We start from the raw sequence: 19,136 nt of genomic DNA, 5'->3' as shown, positions 1-19,136 counted from the left end.
ATCTCTGTTCTCTTCTTACTAGTTGTGTGCGCTTGGGAAAGTCAACCTCTCTGACTCATTTTTGTCACCTATAAACTGGGAGGAAGAGAGTTATCATCTCATAGGGTTGTCATGAGGATTAAATGAGTCTGTACATGTATAAAGTCGGTACATAGCTTCTGGCAAATAAGAGAGTCAATGAAAGCCACCATAGTTTTCAAGGGTTTTTGGAGATGAAAGGGAAAGTAGAGAGCAGTAAGGAGATGACTAGATAAAGCGAAATACAATGCCTTTCAAATATAATCACAATATTTTCATTAGATGGATAGGATCCAATATCAAGACAGTCCTGCAACTGCTTATACCATTTTATTCTCTGTTAAATCTGTCAGTTGCTCATCATACTAACTTGGCTAAAGTTACATTCATTGAAATCATGAAATGCAGAGATAAATGAGAAATTAATCCTGAATTGAGAAATCAAATATTGATTGTCTAATATTAGTGTCTGTATCTAATCAAAACTGCCTATATTTTTAAATTGCCTACCTTTGGCAACATTCATCCATGCTGGGTATCATCTTTTCCACATGGACACCGGCTATCTAGGGCAGGAAGGGCTCGGGCCAGCAGAGCAAGGAAAGCATAGGAAGGAGTGTGGACTGCACAGTGGGAAGGCAGCTATCTGTTGAGGATGTGTTGGTGCCAGGGGACACGTGGCTCCCAATGATGGGCCCCAGATTCTAGCCAAAGTCACTGGGCGAATGAAAAGAGTGGATGTGTGTTATCGAAGCCATGTGTTACCAGCAAGCACACAAGTCCTAGAGGGGAATGCTATTGTAAAATCACAGCCTGTGGGTTAGCAGTTATCCACCGCCTCCCCCATTAAGGATAACTTTGCCTTTCCACCTTAACTAAAGGAGAGTTAACAGGTAGATGATGATGTATCCTCACAGCTCAGCAAACATGGTTTTCCCTACCTCCCAAAGTGTGAAAGAGTAGAGACAAAGCATATTCTTGATCCCCTTTCTCTTTCTTCTCTATCCCATTAATAAATCACTACATCTATAAATCTGATTGAAAAACAACGTTGATCATACTTTATTTCTAATTGGCTACAGACCATAACACAGCCACTTCCTATTTTTTTTTTAAGGAGGCTCCACACCCAGGGTAGAGCCCAACACAGGGCTTGAATTCATGACCCTGAGATCAAGACCGGAGCTGAGATCAAGAGCCGGACACCTAATTGACTGAGCCACCCAGGCCCCCCTCTGGTATGTATTAATTACAAACAGTGTCCTTGGTTTAAATAGTATTTTAAAGGTAAACCATTTCTAGGATTCTTAAGGACATTACTCAATTTATCTTTTATTTTAAAAGTTAGATGATGGCATTCCTATTTCATTCTTACTTTTTACTTTTTTTTCATTTTAACAGTTTTTATTTAAAGTCACATATAAGATTACTTTATTCCTGCATTTTCTCAATTGTTTCTTCCTTTAATTTGCCCTTTTCCTTTCCTAATACTTGGTGAGATTTAGCTTTATGTTCAGGACCTTTTGCAGTCTTTGTCCAGGTACAGTCTAGTGCTAATCACCTTGCTAGGATGAATGCCCACATGGACAGCTGTGCTACTTGCCTTTTCTCGCTGTACTTGTTCGATGTAGATGACGTATTTCTTCCTGTAAACCTGGACGACTTTGCCGATTTGCTGACCTTCGTGGTGCCCTTGCACAACCTGTAGTTCATCATCCTTTCGGATGGGCATGGATCAAATGTTCTAGTTCTGTCTCAGTTCTCTGGAAAGAGGGGAAGACATAGTCTTCCTGCAAATGTGGGAAAGTGCATTGAAATGCCTTTTACAGTTCTTGCTATGGCCAGAAATCACAAAGGGATTAAACTTCATTTTGGCTGCTAGCACTTCCTTAATTTTTACTTTATTTCTTTTTTTTAATTTATTTATTTGACAGAGAGAGACACAGCGAGAGAGGGAACACAAGCAGGGGGAGCGGGAGAGGGAGAAGCAGGCTGCCCGCCTAGCAGGGAGCCTGATGCGGGGCTCGATCCCAGGACCCTGGGATCATGACCTGAGCCGAAGACAGACGCTTAACGACTGAGCCACCCAGGTGCCCCAATTTTTACTTTTTTCCTAAGATTTATTTTTATTTTAGAGACAGAAAGAGAGTGCAAATGTGCATGAGCAGGAGGAGGGGCAGAGGGACAGGAAGAGGCAAAGAATCTCAAGCAGACTCCCTGCAGAGTGCAGAGCTCTATGCGGGCCAGGATCTCACAACCCCGAGACCATGACCCTAAGCCCATGACCTGAGCCAAAATCAAGAGTTGGATGCTCAACCAATTGAGCCACCCAGGCCCCCCTTTAATTTTTACTTTTGAATGCAAGTATATAAGCTCCCAGCCCTTGGGAGGATTGGATGCATGTAGATTAGGCTCTTTACCTTTTTGACTCTCCTTTCCTGAGATCATTGCTCAAATGGAGCCCCCTCTGACAACCTTTTACCGTCCCTACCCCCACAGGGTCAATCCCATAGCATCCTAACAAATCCAGAGTCCAGAGGAAAGGAAGACGGGGAGTGCATTTCTCAGGTATGCATGACTATTTATATAGAGTACGCCTCCATTATTTATGGTTTGAAAGAAACCAGTTGCAATGTGAAATCCTTCTGTATAATAAACACTGTTAATAACCAACTCCTAGAAATGACTAACTTGTGGAAAGAAGAACAGTTAAGCTGATTAAATACCACCTTCACGACAAATAATAAAGATTGCTTCCCTAAAGAAAACATCCACATTTCAAGTAGTTTAATAGGATAGAGTTTTAAAAGAACACTTTTTGAACAAATAATGGGAGAGAAAAAATGTCTAGTAGAAAAGAGCATTCTCTAGGGGTATAACATTCAGTTGATCATAAGCTGAATACATTTCATTTACTTTCACAGGGTTCTTTCATAGGATTGCTAGGTCAGTAAGACTGCTTTCCTTTCTCAAATTACAGCAATAATGCCAAGCCTTAGAGTCCTAGTACATGCTATACATTTTTTGTTACTAAATTACGTAAGAAATGTTGATATTTTTCTTACTCTCCTGTGCATCATCTTGGGCCTCTTCTCTCTTTCCCAGCCTCACGCCTTTTCTTGATAGAAGTCCTGGTTTATATAAAAACTGCCAGCTCCCTGCCTAATTTTACAAAGGAGAAAACAAAAAACTTAATTAGAAATAAAATAACAAACTCTAAAAGGCTCTCATTAGAGCTTTCCTTCTTTAATATAAAAAGACGTAGGCTAATCGCTTCATTTCTCTTGAATTTTCTTTTTCACAAAAGAGTGTTTTTCTGTACCTCCTCTTCTCATTTCACAGGAAATGTCTCCACACAAAGATTATATTTTCTATCAGTTGGTTTGCCTTGATTAGGTTCAACCCAGGTGGGTGGCTTTTTCTTTTTCTTTTTTTTTGCAGAAGTTCAAATTGAGTACTGGCTTCTCTCGCACAGAAACCACAAGTCTCAGTTTCTCCTAAGTTGAAGCAAAATGACTCTCCCCATCTTATCAGTGTTTTTCTGACAAACTTAGTATTTCATGATCTTTCTGTTTCATAAACTTGACTACGCTAGTTATCATGAACCCACTGAATTGGCCAAAGCCTACCGGTATTACCTGTATCTGTCACGAAGTAATTTCTGCCAAGAGGCTACTGTGTTCAGGGATATCTTGAACAGATGAATGGAACCTTTTATTTGTAACAGGTGCTCCTCTCTGTCACTAGTGGAAACAGTTTTAAGACCCATATGAGTTTCCATGCTTGGCCCAGATTCATCCCAACAGTGTCATCCATTGGTGAGCCCCAAATGCCTGATCCTAGAATCTTTCCCAATTCAGTGGGAATAATATGATTAGGGTGCCTCCTCCAAAATACCTCCTGCAGGAACCTTCCAAAATCTCTGGAGAAGGCATTTGGAGAAATTGTAAGACACTAGTGTGGGAGAACTCCTTAACCCTAGACCGGACGTGACAACCTCAGTTCGGATCCTGGTTCTGCCACTTATAACTGTGTGACTTTGGACACGTTACTTAAACTCTCTGTGCCTCAGTTTCTTCATGGACTAGTTATTCACTGCCCTTTTGCCCCATACTGAGCCCCATGACGACTGACACTTCAAGTCTATATCACTGAGACTCCCTTGATGTCAGGCTTCTAGTTGTTTCAAGTCAAAGGGAAATTGGAAGGTGGGAGGGGGTATTAGAGTATTTGTTCCTCCAATACCTCACCAACCCCCGAGCTGTTCTCTTCACCTGCCACCCCCACCTCCACACCCTGGGGCTCTGGCCACATCCCTCCATGACTGCAGATGGTTTCTTGAGCAGCTTTTCCTAGAATAGCTCTTCAGGCTCTGGTTACACCATTTCCTTGCTTGCCCTTTCAGCCTGTGAGTGGGAACAGCTTCCAACTGCAGCTAGTTTGCTGGGTGCCTCAATATCCCTGACTGATTCCCTTAAATCTGCCTACACATCTGCAAATAGTTTCTTCTTTAACTTCTCTTCAGAATTCCATCTGTGAGTGCCTCCTCTTTCTTGCTGGAGCCTTGACTAACACAGCTTATAGGACTGTTCTAAGGATTAAATAAATTACTACATATAAAGGACTTAGAACAGCACAGGGAGCAGATTCAAGGCTATATATCAGTTGTTGTTACCACTAAGGCCACCTTGTCTTCCTTTCTTGTCAGTCCTGGGAGACACATCACTCAGGTTGCCAAAACAGGTGGGAGTCCTTGCTCTAGAAAGCCTCAGGCATCTGGAGTCCTTCACCAACTTCCCTCCAAGAGGACATTAGCAGGGCTTGGGTGAGAAAGCTAGAACGAAACTCGCTCAGGTACAGATGGGAAAATCAACAGGCAGGGGCAGGGGAGGAGCCCGAGGAGCATCAGAGGGTTTGAACACGTAAATTCAGTAATTCTGGCAAGACCTGGGCTCCAGCAATTGAAAGAAGAGTCTTTGTTTGAGAGGATACTTCGAGGGTAGGGGGGCAGAGAACGGAGGAGAATCAGATGTCTAAGACAAACTTCATGTACTGCACAATTTGGCCAAGGGCCAACTGTTTTCCAAGTTTCTGAAGACCAGGTGGAGTTAAGTGTTTGGGACTAACAGGATCTTATCTAAAAGCCTGCCAGCTGGCAGAGTTCGTGCTCATATTTATACCAGTGAAATCTAGTTCAGGCAGGAACTGAGACCATTCTTTATTAACAGAACTAGCTAGAGGATTAAGAAGCTGTTTACAGCAGGGGATGACATACAGGCATTCAGGACAGCCTGACAAGATTCAAAATGAGCTCTGCCACGTTCTAATTGTACAGCACTGGGCAAAGTCACTCAGGCTCGCTAAGCTGCAAATTTTTAGTCTGTAAAACTGTTAGTAACAGATCCTACCCTGAAAGTCGTTAGGAGAACTAAATCAGGAAATCTCGATGCAGTGTTTTACATAGCACCTGACACATATTCAGTGCTCAAAAATGTTGGCCCTTCTAACTGTCATCGTCTGGGTGATCCCCATCATGGTTCTTAACGGACAACTGGTAAAAATCTTGCAGGCACAAGTTCATGAAAGAGTAACCGAGCTTATAAGGTATCATAAAAGAAATGGAAATTATACTGTAAGATGGTATTAAATCAACCAGTTTACTTTTTCTCCTTTTGTCACAATAACAGATGCACAAAATCCAGACCCAGGAAAATTGCACTTGTTAGCTAAACCTCCTGATGTATCTGCTCCTTAGAATAGTGATTTAAAAGTCAGATTCTAGAATCAGACCAATCTGAGTTCAAATCCCAGCTCTGGGATTAAGAGCTGTTGAGACCTTAAGAGCTTAAGAGCTGTTTGACCTTTGGGCAACTTACCTCATTAAGCTTCAATTTTCTCATCTATAAAATGGAAGAAGTGATAGTTCCTACCTCCTAGAATAGTTATGAATATTGAGATGATGCATGCAAACCTCTCATTGGTTTACTTCCAACAGAAGAAAGTTGTGAGAGTTCAAATGGTAAGTAAAGTAGAAGACATCCCTAAGAACATTTGGGAGATCTTACAATAAAACAATTATGCCATATTGGGGATTGACTAGAAAGAGGATGAAGGTGATTTTGGGGGGTGATGAAAATGTTAAATTCTTGTCTTGGGTGGTAGGTGAATGGGTGTATAGAATTGCCAAACTCATTGAATTGAATACTTAAGATTTGTTCATTTTATTGTATGAAAATTATACTTCAATTAAAACAAAAAGAATAGTTATGAATTCTGCTCTGCACCAAAGATTTTATCCCATCCAACTCTTTATGTAAAGCTGTAAAATATTACTGATAATATCCAATTAGAGAAGAGGTGAGGGGGATTCTATTGCCCACATTGTGCACAATCAAAGGCTCTCTGTCATCAAAAGTACTATTTCTGCTCAAAGTTCATTTACTAGAAACGAGTACGGCAGTAGAAGACCCTTGAGTATTGTTCATTAGATCCATCAGAATATGAATCCATGAGAGTATGAGAGGCTTACCCGCACTGATCTTACTTAGGGCTTATATCTATTACTAACTAGATAAATGGCTAGAGCAGAGTCACACCTGTTACCCAACAGGTGTTTGTACATTTTGCAAAAGGTTTATTATCAGTGGCTGTAGTCTTCCTATTACAGGAGTGAGGCATGCATATCCGATGAAAGAAAGCATGAACGCATGGATGAATGAATGAACAAACAAGTATTTATTAAGTGACTGTCATGCATCATCTTGATTATTTAACGTAATTTAAAAAATTTTTTAGAGATTTATTTGAGAGAGAGTGCGTGTGCACACACACACACACAAGCAGGGGCAGGTGGTGGGGGGGAGGAAAGGGAGAGAGAAACTCTAGCATATTTCCTGCTGAGTGCAGAACCAAGGGCCACCCCTCCACCCCCCAAACCTTGATCCCATGACCCTGAGATCATGACCCAAGCCAAAACCAAGAGTCTCAAGAGTCGGATGCCCAACTGACTCAGCCACCCAGGCGCCCCTGAGGTCATTTAAATCTTATTAAAAACTTGTTAAATGGAGTTATTATTCCCACTTTACAAATGAGAAAAGCCAGGCTTAGAAGGCGAAGTGATTAGCCTAGGTAGGGTACCACGGTCAGATCATAGCAGAGATGAAAACCATATAAGCTGATTATATCCTAAATAATTTCCATTTGTTACAATAATATTTTTTCTAAAGAGCTCCTATGTATTTTATTAGATCTTGTATGCATCATTTATCATGCATCAAAATATTTAGTCTTTCTTTCAGAAGCCATTCCAGCTACCTCTCTTTAGGGAATTGATCAGTAGAAAGCTATGAGGTAGGATACACTTACGAAGTATTAGTCAATGTTTTCCACTAAAATTTTCTACTACTTCTTCATTCTTACCCTCCTCCAAACAGCAGATAGCTAGTCTACCCCAGGTAGACTAGGTTAACAGAAAGCAGAGGGAAAAAATGAACATCTTTTGGCATTTAAGTCTTCAAAGTTCAGGCCCCAAGGGGAATGGGAAATAAGGAAGGCATACATAAGATGTAGAAGTTTACTTGGTAATTTAGAGAATGAGTTCCCACCCAAGACTACACAAAGATTCCCCAGGTGTGGGGGAAGGATAAGTGTTAGAAGTCAGAACATAGATGCTAACGTAGCCTCTGAGCAGGGGCTGTCCCTTCTTCTTCTCCCCTTTTAAGAGTCAGATAGGAAGAGGGGATTACCGAAGCTCCAGATGGGTTTGTGGATTCTCAGATCAAAGGGAAAGAGCAAGAACGGCCTCAAAGAGAAATGACTCTGGGGTGTGGCCAACAGATAGATATGAGGGGGTAGTCCCTGTGGGAGCCACAGTGGCAGGAGGTATCATGTTTCCAGGTTGGCTGTCACAGTGGATTCCAGCATGGACTGATGACGGCCAGAGACCAGACTCAAACCCTACATCCCCCATGCCCCACCTCTTGCCACTTGGAACATGCTTCCGAAATTAGAGGCAACTCTGGGAAGCGTGGGAGGAAATCACCAATTTAGCCCAATTTAGCAGAGATCAATTTTTGCTGCATTGGAGGAATGAGGGCTCAAAACAGAAATTAGGTTATAAAAAGATAAATGTAGATTTCTTGTACAGTGAAGTTTGTGGACTGGCATTTTGCTACAGTTGTGTTACAGATGTGATAGATAAGAGTCATACCTCAGATCAGATGGAAAAGGCAATGGTACTTGAAGCTTGCAGATAGAAATCTGGGGGGGAAAAGAAATTCCTTTAAGACAAATGTTCCTTTCGACTTGGCCCATGTTTAATGCTATCATGTTTACTGAGGTCATCCTATTTGTATAGTGTCAAGTTTATTTTTCCTTGAAACATCCTGGACCTTATTCTTCATAAGTTATGTGACCTTCTGCTCAAACCCTTTGGAGTCTCTAATCACACTAAGCTTTTGTCCTGGAACTTGTTTATTTTGAAGCAGAAGTTTTTAAGGTGAGAGTCACTTATTGGTTGAATTCTTTGCAAAAACCCTCCTGTCCAACGTGAACTAGAATATTCTTTTCAGTGCGCTACACTCCATGGCAGGGATTTGTACTTACTTATGCAACCTCTAGTTTCCCATATATCACCTGTCCGGGGATAACCCAAGGATGACCATCCAGATAAGGCAAAAACAAATTGGGGGAGGGGAGGTGACCACCAAGATGATTTCCTTGAAAAAAAACATGGTCATTTGAACCTCTGGAGATTCAAGAGCTCAACCCAACAGCTGGATGGGTGGGAGGCAAAGGGGTAATGGAGGTAAAGAAACCTGTTACAAGCCTAGTTCAGTGGTCTAGGAAATAGGTAATGGTGTTTTGGACTAAGATGGTAATGTTGAGACATACTTGATTTAAGAATATACTATATTTGGAAAGTAAGAACCAACCGGACTTGGATATAGGATATGAGATGCAGGAAAAGGTCAGGTTTGATTCCTATGCAAGCCTGGATACTTACCTGGGATTTCCCGTGGCTGGACAAAATGTGCCTGAGGGTTAAGTTTAAAAACTGGAACTAACCAACTAGAAACCAAACAGGAGGGCGCCTGGGTGGCTCAGTCGTTAAGCGTCTGCCTGAGGCTCAGGTCATGATCCCAGGGTCCTCGGATCGAGCCCCGCATCGGGCTCCCTGCTGGGCGGGAAGCCTGCTTCTCCCTCTCCCGCTCCCCCTGCTGGTGTTCCTGCTCTCGCTGTGTCTCTCTCTGTCAAATAAATAAATAAAATCTTAAAAAAAAAAAAAAAGAAACCAAACAGGAAAAAAAAAAAGAAAAAAAAGGAATTGTGAATGAATATCTTTTTCACTTAGTGAAAATTGAACGTGTCATGGAATCAACAACAATAAAAAAACCTTGGGGTGCCTGGCTGGCTCAGTGAGTAGAACATGCAACTCTTGACCTCGGGATCACGGGTTCAAGCCCCACTTTGGGCATAGATATGGTTTACTTAAAAAAAAAAGGCAATAAAAACCTCAGTCTAATCAAGCTATCTAACGCACCGATAAAGATCTGCATAAAGTTGCATCTTATTCAAAAGCTACGTGCAAAACCAGGGTCTCCAAATTAATGCTGAAAAGCCATTTGGTTTTCCTACTCCATGAGGAGCGTTCAAAATGCAGTCACCTGACTACTATAAGCAAGGTCCCCCTGCTGGTAATTAGGAAAATTACCTTTGGGCCAATGCATGCTGCATGATAGGTGTCAATTTTGCCCTAAACGAAATGTATGAGGTAGGCCAAGTATCTTCTTTCATGCCATATCCCTCCTTTCTCTTGATGTCTGACTCACTTCCACCAACGCCAACTATCGCCAGCACCCAGGGTTCCCACACAGCACCCCATCTACAGTCGGTACCCTAACATCTCATTTTCCCAGGACGCATGAAAACCCTCTTTTGTGCCCCACTTGTTAACGCAACTTGTCTTTGTGACCTGACAATGGGAAGCAAAGGGCCAGGTGTTTGAAAGTCTCTCAATGTAATGATTTTAAGTTAAATACAGACTTTTTTTCTCAGTAAGAGAAAATGAGTAAAAATTTCAGACAGAATGAGCCATGAGAAAGGCACACAGAGCAGAAGAATGTGGTTGAAGATATGAAAATATAAAGATTTCTCATCATGCCAGGCTATCCTGGCAAGCATTGTGCCCATAATACTTCTTAATGAGGCTTTCTCACTCCCACACCCCTCCTTCACCTGCTCCCCCTCAGGGAGAATTGGTGGTTGCCCTGATCTCCTGATCCAAGAAAACAATGCATGGTGAGTGGGCCAGATGGCCAGGGCCCAAGAGAAAATATGGCAGCCTTGCTTTTCCAGGAAAGAGCGAAAGAAAGCTTGCAAGCCCCAAGCCAGGCTTTCACTACTAACAATAGAGGAGAGGTCAAAGGTTATTTCCTACCACAGTCACCAGGGACAGTCGCCAAAATACTTAACTATCAAGCTCTGCTTTTGTGCCCTGAGCTCAAGCGGATAGAACACAGAGAAGTGCAGGTGTTGACAAGCAGCAAGAACCAAATTACAAGGTGCGTATAAAGGGAGCGCTGGTGCAGGAAGCCAGCACTGGGGTTTGGCTTCTGAAGGAGATAAATGGTCTCAATGCCCCCATTGAAAGTGCTAAGCTTTATTTAACTATTATTCCTAAGACAACTCCCAACACTTTGAGCGCTACAGCCATTCCTGTTCAACCAAGATGGAAAATATTCTTTTTTTTTAAATCAGAACTTTATTTTCTTTTTTTTTTTTTTTAAAGATTTTATTTATTTGACAGAGAGAGACATACTGAGAGAGGGAACACAAGCAGGGGGAGGGAGAAGCAGGCTTCCTGTGGAGCAGAGAGCCCAATGTGGGGTTCCATCCCAGGACCCTGGGATCATGACCTGAGCCGAAGGCAGACGTTTAACAACTGAGCCACCCAGGCGCCCCAGAACTTTATTTTCAAAGCAGTTTTAGGTTCACAGCAAAACTGGGAGGAAGGTACAGATTTCCCATATACTCCCTGCCCCCACACACGCATAGGGTCCCCCGTTACAACATCCCCCACCAGAATGATGCATTTGTTACATTGGTGAACCAACACTGACATGTCACCATCACCCAAAGTCCCTAGTTTAGGTTAGGGTTCACTCTTGATGTTGTACCTTCTATGTGTCTGGACAAATGTATAATGACATGTGTTCATCATTATGTCATACAGAGTTTTTTTCACTGTCTAAAAAATATTCTTTTTTTAAAAGATTTATTTATTTACTTATTTGAGAGAGTGCATGCGCCTGCCTGCGAGCGGGGGGGGGGGCAGAGGGGGAAGGGCAGAGGGACAGGCAGAGAGAATCTCAAGCAGACTCCCCACTGAGCAAAGAGCCTGGCCCGGCCTGGGGCTCTATTTCAGGATCCTGAGATCATGACCAGAGCCGAAACCAAGAGTCAGACACTCAACCCACTGAGCCACCCAAGCGCCCTAAAAATAATCTTTATGTAAGGAATTTATTTTTAAAATAAGACTGTTTTTTTTAACATGGAAATATACCAAAATTTGATTCCTTAGTTCCAAACTAAAAATTTTCTTCACTTCCTTTTCCCACTCTTGTCTAAGAGTTACATGTCAGACAAATGTACCAATGTTTCACCGATTAAGCAGGCTTTCTTGATATAACATATTTAAAACTTCTTTGAAAGGTCAAAAAGGGTCAAATGATCATAGTATTTTCATCATTCTTTGCTCCCTTTCCCATCCTGCCCTCCCCTACCCTCCATATCTTTTTTATGTTAGGGAGATGATTTCTAGCATACCATTTTATATGCTCTGTTGTGACGGGTATTACAATTTTGACTGAAAAGCTCAATGTGGAACCAGTAAATGAACATAGAGATGGTTTATGTAGCAGTTTCTACCACTCCTCTCCAGGCCCTCATTAAACTCTAATAATGGAATTGTCTCTTTTTGTCTGTCCCCCACCAGGGGACTGTGAACTGTCCCTACAGATGGAACAGATGGGATTATTTTGCTCACTATTGTATTCCTAGCACTTAGAGCAATGCCAGACCACAGTGGGAACTCAACAATTGAACAAGCTGCTATCTGAGATTTTTTTTTTGAGTACAGTTGACACGCACTGTTACATTAGTTTCAGGTGTACAACATAGTGATTGGACAAGTTTATGGTTATGCTGTGCTCACCACAAGTGTAGCTACCCTCTGTCCTGATACATTGTTATTACAATATCATTGGCTATATTCCTTATGCTGTGCCTCTTATTCCTATGACTTTTTCATTCCACACCTGGAAGCCTGTCTCTCCCACTCCCCTTCACCCATTTTGCTGTTTGTGAGATTTATGCACACACATTCTGAACTGCTTGACTGTCTCTCTTTGACCAGCATTTGAGATTGCCTGATCAGGACCTGGGGGAGGGGGCGGGGAGCAGTGGTGCCATCTTGGCTGTGAGCTACTCTCTAGCGAGGAGCCACACTCAGCTACTGCTTTCCCAGAGATGATGGGAGTTTCTATTAGCAGCCTTCAATGAATCAAAGACATGAAACATTTTTATGCCAGAAGAAACCTTGATCTACATTGGCTACAAAAAGCAGCAGCTGAGTATAGGACTTCCTTCTTTTCATTGGTTCGGTGGAACTCTTACTACAGCAGGTTTCATTGTGTTCCCTGGAGGGAGAAACAGGTATATAGTCATCTTTCTCTAGTGCATGATGTTTACCATCTTGCTATTGGCGTTAAGGGTAGTTTATTCACATGAATTTCCTAAGTGAACTATTTTCTAGATATGTTCTCAGAAAACATTGTCCTGTTTCTGACCACAGGGCAACTAATCAAGTTGAAAGAAAAAATAAAAGAAGGTAAAGAGGGATGTTTTCTCTGGGTGTCTGCACAGCACACTTGGCTACATCCATCAGTGGGAATTTATACCTTCCTTCCTATCCAGTATCAGCTATGAACCATTCCCAGAGTAGATCCTGCACTTAAATCAATATAACTTGTTCATTAACATCAAGTTATTATGAGAAATTTCATCCAAGTCTCTTTTAAAACTCACATTTCACATTTCAAAGTCAGCGGTACAGATCTTAAGTATAGTGAATCCTCAAAGCTGGTGAGTATCATGTTCTATGTGCCATAGATGTCACAGAGTTAGAACTACAGTCTCATTTACTTTGTAATAAATTCTCATTTATTCATTCTTGCTAAGCTTGTTCCAAATTGTGGGGCATTTTAGTCACTGGGATCCTTGTGCTAAAAAAGCAATGCTGCTGACAAAAACTAATTACATCAACTTGGAATTTTATAAGACTATACCATATCCAGACTATTGCATATGGCAGATTAGATGCTCTAAATGACTCTCCCAATAAGACAAATAAAGGATAAAAATATTTTTTTAAACTCCTGAGATAGCAGGAAAGTAAGAAATATTTAGACCTTCAAACCAAGTAAAAGCACTCTCTGACAGGAAGTATTGGCCTGACTCTCACCGGGATTTCCAGGCTGAACTCTTTCGGCCACTGTGATCCAAAATGACAAAAAAACAAAAACAAAAAAACAAAACAAGCTAAATCTTTTATTCAAAGTAGTGATATTGTCCCTTAGATGTCTGGCAAAAGAAAATAAAATTCAGGCCTCAAAATTTTGCATAGATAAAGATCCAAGAAAAAGGAATAACTGTGTTGAATCCCACAAAACACAAGGAATCAAGGCACCACGAATAAGGGATGGCAGGAAAACAACAGGGAGAAAACAAGCCCAAAAGCCTTCTGATGTTGGGGCTATTAGACACAGAATATGAAATAATTATATCTAATACGTTTAAAGGAATAAAAGTGAAAATTCAAAATATGAATAAAGAACACGAGACACTTGGGGCGCCTGGGTGGCTCAGTCATTAGGCGTCTGCCTTCAACTCAGGTCGTGGTCCCAGGGTCCTGGGATCGAGCCCTGCATCGGGCTTCCAGCTCCATGGGGAGCCTGCTTCTCCTTCTCCCACTCCCCCTGCTTGTGTTCCCTCTCTCGCTGTGTCTCTCTCTGTCAAATAAATAAATAAAATCTTTAAAAAAAAAAAAAAAAGAACATGAGACACTAGAGATGAATGGAAAGATTTTTAAAGGAAGCAAATAGAATTTCTAGAAGTCAAAAACTGAATTGATAAAAATATCAATGGACAATGGAGTAATCACAGGTTAGCTACACCTGAAGAGACAATTTGAGAACTGGAAGAAAGATAAAAAGAAATTCAGAATATATCCCAGAGATGAAAAATTTGAAGTAGAAATTTGAAACACATAGGATGTAAAGAGGTCTAATTATCATTCCAGGATGAGGTAATAGAATGGGTAAGAAAAGTATTTGTCAGGATAATAGCTGGGAATTTCCCAGAATTGTGAAAAGACACAGATCTAGGAAAACCAAACTGAACCAAACTACAAAGGCAAAATGAGAGAGAGAAAAAAAATAAAATCTATACCTAGTTACAGCTGCAAACACTGAAAGATAAAAAGACTCCAAAAGCATGCAGAGAAAAGGCACATTACCCACAATGGAATAATAATCACTCACAATGAAATAACAATTAGGCCAACACCTGACTTTTCAACTGCAGTGACGGAAGCCAGAAGATAGTGGAATAATATCTTCAATCAGCTGTGATAAAACAGCTGTCAATCTATTAGTCTGTACCCTTCAAGAACTACGGGGGAATGGAAATAATTTCCAGACAAATAAAAACTGAAAGGCCTTACTACCAAAAGAGCTCACGGAAGGAATTTCCAAGGAAGGACTTAATGGCAAAGAAATGGTGCTCAAGGATGTCAGGAATATGTGGGCAAAAGAAAGCAACAGTGATTGTTTGTAATAATTGATTACGTTGGTTGTAACATAATAAAAAGCGATGGGAATGAGTGGCCTCAAACACTATTATAGTAGCTTATAAATGGTGACGGGTGGTTGGAATTAAAAACATTCTAAGGGCTTAGCATTTTTTTAAGTAAAAATATTGAACTCTATAACTCTGTAAACTCTGACAACTGTTCACATGAGAATAGCAAAAATTTAAAAAAAGAATATATTACTTTTAAGTTAGTACATATAAAAAATCAGATAGGGAGAGGAAAGGAAAACTTGATGATTTGAAAGGCAGCAATAGTGAGGAGGGGAGACAGAAAAGGTAGCACAAAGAGAAAAGATGTAATAAGATTTATTTCTATAATCCTAATATTTCAATAATCACAACAAAAGAAAATGTGTTAAATTTTCCCATGAAAAAAAGGCAAATGTCAGACTGGATTTTTAAAAATCCAGGTGTTCAGGGGTGCCTGGCTGGTTCAGTTGGTAGAACATGCAACTCTTAATCTCAGGGTCATGAGTTCAAACCCCACATTGGGCGTGGAGCCTACCTTAAAAAAATAAAAATAAAAATAAAAATCCAGCTGCTTAAAGCTAGTACTCCTAAAACGTAAGAATACAGAAAGATTGAAAATCAATGGAAACCAAACTGATAATCAATGAAACAAATCATTCACTGTCTTGTCTCTGAATTTTCTTGTTTTGGAATTAGGTGAAAAAGGAATGACCCCGCTGTCACCATAAATAAGCAGTTATGAGCCAACATTGCCTGTGGAGTGCTCAGGGAAGAAAACGAAGCAAACTCTAACATACATAAGTTCAAAACTTCATGAATTTTCTAGCCATAGAATTTGTATTGGCATGGTTTTTAAGATCGTGCTTATAAAACGTTTTCTTTTGGAAGAGTCCCTTAAAGTCGAGATTTTGAAACTATGGAATCATTCCTCTATTACTTACTTCTTCAATCATCTTGTTCACCAAAAGAATACAGAATCTTAAACTCTGGCAAAGCCTGCCTTACTTAAATTCTAATTGCTACAACTTGTTGCAAGGAATAGAGGAAAAAAACCCCAAAGTTCCTACATATTGAAATGGATAGTAGCTTTGTAAGTGACTCAATCACATATTCTCAAGCTATCCAATAATCTGGTTTAGGATTTCTTTAAGAGTGTATATTATGAAAGGGAATTTGAAGTGTTCCGTCTCTTCAACCCTCTCGAGTCCCTGAAGTGCTTCCCTCTTGAGAGCCAAATAAGCAAGAGAAGTTACTTCTGTTAATGCCCTTAAGATTGCCACAGGGGAGAAAAGTCAGTCTAGTAATGTTCATGACACCTATAACTACAAAATCAGAAAATGCAAGTGCCAAAAGGGACCAGAGGGAGCTTTGAGTCTGACCCTCCCTCACTTAACAACTGCAAGTCTGAGACCCAGAGAAAAATGATTTTCCCAAGATGTCCCAGCTCATTAATTGCATACGGAACAAGAATTCAGGTCTAACTCCCTCCAATTCAAAGAACTTCCTATTTATTCTACCACTTTCCCTTTATCATTCTGTGGTTAAAACCTCATTTTTTAAAAATGTTAATTCCAGTTAGTTAACATACAGTGTTATATTAGTTTCAGATGTATAATACAGTGATTCGACACTTGCATACATCCCCCAGTGCTCATCACAAATTTGCTCCTTCAACCCCATCCCCCATTTCCTCCATCCCCCACCCACCTCCTCTCTGGTCACCAGCAGTTTGTTCTCTATAGTTCAGAGTCTGTTTCTTGGTTTGCCTCTCTCCCTCTCTCTCTTTTCCCTTTGCTCATCTACTTTGCTTCTTAAATTCCACATATGAGTGAAATCATATGGTATTTGTCTTTCTCTGACTGACACGCTATAAATTAAAACTTAAAATGCCTAATAAGAAGAGTACAAACTGTGGACTGGAGGGAGCTTTCTGTTTTCGGGACTCATCAGAATGAGGGGCGTTCAAAGATAGAATCTCAGAACCAGCAGACATGGGGAAAGGGCGGGGGTGGCTAATTTTCCAAAGGCAGCTTCAAACATGTTGCTAGTACTTTATTACATTTTTTCCCTAGTAATCATTTTATTGAAATGGTCTTTTTATATTTAGACAAGATGAAACCCTTCGTTAGTGGCTACGTTTACTCTCCTCCTGTGAATGTTGGAGAAATTAAAGAGGGTATAAGATAAATAGCTAAAAAGCCTAAAGGATGGGAAGTGTTTCTTTATAGGAGAAAATGAGGTGGGGATGTCTACCTGAAAGAGACAGCTAGGTGATGATTTAATGCAGAAAAAAATACATTAAGGGCGCCTGGGTGGCTCAGTCGTTATGCGTCTGCCTTCCGTTCGGGTTGTGATCCCAGGGTCCTGGGATCGAGTCCTGCATCGGGCTCCTTGCTCCGTGGGAGACCTGCTTCTCCCTCTCCCACTCCCCCTGCTTGTGTGCCCTCTCTCGCTTTCTCTGTCAAAAAAATCAATTAATAAATAAAACTTTAAAAAAAAGAAAAAATTACTTTAATAGATACTGTAAGGAAAGATTGCCTTACTGAAAAGCAAAATGTTAATCTTTAATAAAGGTAGCTTCATATTTGGGATTCTGTATTATTATGTTGCCACTAAAAATAATAATAAACTATATATTTGATAAATTCTATAGGTATGTGATTAGCTTTGTAAGAAACTGTAGGTATATTTTTCAAATTGCCTGTGCCATTTTGCAATTTCATTAACAGTGTAGGCGGGTTCAGGTGTTCTGCATCATTGCCAGCACTTGGTATTGTTAACTTAAATTTTTTAATCATTCTAATAATTATGTGCTTTTTATATCATATTCAAGAATTCTTTGCCTAATCCAAGGTCATAAAGTTTTTCCCTAAGTTTTCTTCTAGAAGTTTTATAGCTTTAACTCTCATATTTAGCTGTAACCTTGATTTTTCCATCTGAAATTTAGTGCATGAGACCAAAGAATGGGCTTCGAAATCCTCTGGGGAAAAAAAATGGAAGGCATTGGCAATAGTTGTTAAGGTGAGTAATGTATAAATATATATATTTGCAATTTACAAATAAAATCAATAATGATTTCAATATTTCTTAACATTCTGTAATACAGATCTTCCTCGACTTCTAAGGGAGCTATGTCCTGATAAACCCACTGTAAATTGAAAATATCGTAAGTCAAAAATGCACTTAATACACTTAGCCTACCGCACATCATAGCTTAGCCCAGCCCACCTTAAATGTACACAGAACCCTCACATTAGCCTACAGTTGGGCAAAATCACCTAATACAAAGCCCATTTTATAATAAAGTGCTGAATATCTCATGTAATGTATTGAATACTGTACTGAAATGGTCGTACAGGTACAGAGTGTTTGTGTAAGAGAACCAGTTGTTTACCCTCCTGATCTTACGGCTCACTGGGTGCTGTGACGGCCGCTGTCTGGCATCATAAGAGAGGATCACACCATAAATCCCTAGACTGGAAAAAGATCCAAATTCAAGGTATGGTTTCTACTAAATGCATATTGTTTTCACACCATTGTAAAGTCAAATCATTGTAAGTCAGACCATCGTAAGTTGGAGGCCAACTGTATACACAACCATGAATTGTGGGGAGAGAAGACGGTCAAGAAGTAGTAGACCCACTGACTTCTTTTTTCTTTTTTCTGTATTTATTGAGAAAGAGAGGGAGCACGCAAGAAGGGGAAGGGTCAGAGGAAGAGAGAGAGAATCTCAAGCAAACTCTGCACCAAGCATGGAGCCTGACTTGGGGCTTGATCTCACAACCCTGAGATCATGACCTGAGCCAAAACCAAGAGTCAACCGACTGAGCCATCCAGGTGCCCCCCTCCACTGACTTCTTTCTAATGCATTCCCATTTATTTAAAGAGATGACACATGAGAATTTGAATAATGAAAATGTTTTAAAAGCAGCACACATTTCATCAAGAAGCGTAAGGAACCAGTGGTTCTCAACAGGGAAAGAGCCATAGTTTACTATGGCTGGGGAGACTCTTCAAATTATACATGTCCCCACACCCATGTGCTGAGATTCTGGTAAAAACCCTTTCTTTACCCATTGAGAATAGATGCATTTTGAGCCACTGTTACAAAAGGGCATATTTTATCTCTCAGATAAGTTGTTCTGGAGAAAAGTTGTGAACTACCACTATAAAAACTGCTTTGGGAGTAGTCTACTGAGGATTCATGGATGGGTTTA

At 40.5% G+C, this 19,136-nt stretch overlaps 1 pseudogene; it reads right to left on the bottom strand.

Moving 5' to 3' along the window:
* Positions 1-1,449: 1,449 nt before the first annotated feature.
* LOC112830168 (large ribosomal subunit protein uL24 pseudogene) lies at positions 1,450-1,911 on the bottom strand (annotated as a pseudogene).
* Between the last annotated feature and the right edge of the window lie 17,225 nt (positions 1,912-19,136).

Source organism: Callorhinus ursinus, unplaced genomic scaffold (genome assembly GCF_003265705.2).
Source record: "Callorhinus ursinus isolate GAN/ISIS: 27379988/994484 unplaced genomic scaffold, GSC_fseal_2.0 scaffold27, whole genome shotgun sequence".
Classification (NCBI taxonomy): Eukaryota; Metazoa; Chordata; class Mammalia; order Carnivora; family Otariidae; genus Callorhinus; species Callorhinus ursinus.
Note: the sequence above shows the minus strand (reverse complement) of the source record. Positions and strands in the feature narration are given on the sequence as shown.